Source organism: Dendroctonus ponderosae, unplaced genomic scaffold (genome assembly GCF_020466585.1).
Source record: "Dendroctonus ponderosae isolate FM_Combo_2020 unplaced genomic scaffold, Dpon_F_20191213v2 Dpon_F_20191213_1, whole genome shotgun sequence".
NCBI classification, from domain to species: Eukaryota; Metazoa; Arthropoda; class Insecta; order Coleoptera; family Curculionidae; genus Dendroctonus; species Dendroctonus ponderosae.
Genome location: NW_026017110.1, coordinates 12173497 through 12176538, shown reverse-complemented (window position 1 = coordinate 12176538; position 3042 = coordinate 12173497). Strand labels below are relative to the sequence as shown.

Genomic DNA, 3042 nt, shown 5'->3' with positions numbered 1-3042 from the left:
TGAAATAATTCCACACACGATATTTTCTACTAAAAAACCGGTTTTTGAATTTCATAATTTTCTCCAAAAACCAGATTTTTAAAACCGGTTTTTAAAAACCGACAAACCCTAATTACTTGCTTGTTTAAAAAATATCAATTCTCAAGTTAAAAATGAAAACGAGTCAGCAATATGTAAAACATATGGTCTGAAATCTAACTAACCCAAATCTTTCAGATCATTAAATAACATTACACAAATTAATAGATCACTTGTTATTTTACGTTGTAATGATGCAGAAATATACCTGAAAAAGTTGACAGTGGCCGTAAACAGAAAATGGTCCTGTTTCAGGCTTATTTAAATTCCGCGTAACATCAGATACTTACTATTTAGATTTCATAATATCGCAGTTTTGTCCGTTATATCTAAGCTGCAATTTTAATTTAGTATTTGTTGCCATTGGGTTGCCTTTTCCTTCAATTATTTACAGCACAGTAGTTCAATTATTCCCTTTAATTGGCGGAAAGCATTTGATTAATTGATTTGTAATTGCATAATAATTACAAAGCTTGTTGTTGCAGGAACGCAGGAGCATGGTTCTCTTCGTCGATCTCAATTAAGTGGTAAGTCATTCTATTTACATGTTATTAATTTCTGAGTGAATTTAGTTAGTTGTCGTTATACGAGGTACTTATTAAATATCGGTTAAACGACATTATTAACGGAAATATGAGATTTTCAAATGATACCTTCAGATTGAGAGAAACTGAAGGCTCAAAAGTGGATTTGAAAGAAAATACATTATAGGCTTTGAAGCTGAAAGTTAAACAATTTTTTTTCCATTCCAAATAATTCAGAAAACAGAAATTTCATATTTACTGCGTTACCTGTAATCGGTTTTGATCATCTGAATCATTTTAACACCGATACATTTTCTAGATACCGAAAGCTATCAGAATATGTGTCAGATGTTTTCGCCTGATTTTTCTGTGCTCGGAGTTGCGGAAAGACTGGAACGTAAAAGTGCAAATCTATACACTGTTGTATGCATTTATACTCTGAAGCGGTAAAAATTCAACACATACTGCACATTGCACTTTGTTCTGAATTCTGAATTTGTTCTGAAAATTTAGTAAATTTTTATTGACATTAGTTGCGTTTCTGCAGGTTTGGAAACTTTTGTAGCTTTAGAATTGTTGATGTATTTAAAGAGTTACTGATGTGTTTTTGGATTTTGAAAAAAAATCATTTGTACGTGGAAAATTTTGTTTAGTACGTTGCAAGAAGTTAAAATAGTAAAGATTCCAGGAACCGATCTTGCGTTTGATGTGACTAACGGTTGATCAATACTTCGTAGAACTTCATTGTAATACTGTGCAAGTATATATTTTAAATGAAGGTAGACTTTTTCACACTTAGGACTTTTAGATCTAGATCCGAGAGAAGATCGACACATATTTGTTTATAAATTTGAAGACATTTATTAAAGAAATGCAAAATGGGTGTTTGTGATGCTGATTTCGATTTACACAGACATCTTATTAGCCTATTGGTCGACCACCTAATTTTTGTGTTTCTTTAGTAGTTTCGACAATTTGAACGTAGGTGTAGCGAAATAAAATATATTTTTTATGAAAAGCAAATTGTTGCACTCTTGGGGTTTGCTTATAATTTTACGACGGCCCTGATGATGACTTAACAGTCGAAAGCGTTAGCCCATATTTATATTCAACGGTTGATTTAAACCACACCCAGGATCTATATATACACACTATAATACGGATTTACAAAAAGCAAATTAGCCTAGTTTTTCTATTTGGAGCAAAGTTCTTAGTCTTAACAAGGAATTATTATGATTGATTAGAGTTAATAGATAACATAACTGAGTCGGTTTATATAATAAAGCGTGGTAAAAATTAGCTTAAAGACTTGAAAGACAAAATTTTAATAACCGTACAAAAACTACAAAATTTAAATAATTGAATCTGCATACAAAAAATTAACATTTTCCAAAAAAATGGCACATCTTGGAGCAACACGAAATCAGTTTAATGCAATGCAATTTTACAAATTTTTTTAGAAGAGGGTGGCTTTTATGAACATATAGTGTACATTATGACTTTAATCTAGGGAATTAGCAGAAACCTTTTTTACATTCCTCACTCGTTGATCTAAATTTGCAGGAATACACTGGAAACGGTTTAACGTTGTCAGCTTCTATAAAGTTTCCTTTTTTAGTGAGCTAAAAATGAAATGAAATGAAATTTTGTCAGTTTTTTTCAGAGATTTTTTATTGTTTCGGACTTCAATCCGGGAACGGATAATAACAGTCACTAGTTTATTTTTCGCTAGCTATCTTAGTCCCTGTTGAAAAAATGGGAAAATCGCCCGAATTTCTGAGTTTTTGGCCAAACCCTTTTTTCGAAACTTTTTCGCCTCTGATCTCACTGTTCTAGAGGGGGAAAAGCAAAAACAAAAGCAAAATACAACTCTTTCGCTGATTTTAATTTAACTTAAGTTTAACTTACTGTTTTAATCAGGTAAAGTTTTACTCAGGCAAAGTTGCCTACGTCAGAACATGCAAAAATCCACTATTTATGATTGTACGGTTTGCAACAACATAAAAAGGACACTGATTTATAGTTTCACCTTTACTTCCATTACTTTACTGCCTAAATGAAAACGCACTCCCTTGTACAGAATTTATAAAATATGCATTTATTCTTTTTCAACATCATAATTCATAATAGCAAGAGCCAGGCCGTTTGTGACAAGTTATCTGGGTTAAGGGATGCAAAGCTCATTATTCTTTCCAGGCAACATTAATCAATCCGGCAGCGATTTAAATCTGGCTAATGCCCCAGAACTTTCTGGATATTAGCACTGGCTGCCCGGAATTATACATTTTCTCTCTTTTCATAAAAGACGTGATTTTTGGTCCGAAACTGCTGTTTGTACGACTTAAATTAATGCTAACTTTCGAGAACGTAATTATTTGCCCTATGGAATAAAGTTTTATTGTTTTCTTGGTGATTCTTTCGTGTATACCATTAATCTTAT

General features: G+C 32.1%; 1 protein-coding gene across 1 annotated transcript in view; it reads left to right on the top strand.

Annotated features, from left to right (window-relative positions):
• Nucleotides 1–3042, top strand: part of LOC109533679 — a gene marked incomplete at its 3' end in the record, with an annotated part of 304359 nt that overhangs the window by 52367 nt on the left and 248950 nt on the right. The window contains 1 exon segment of the mRNA XM_048661449.1: nt 564–605.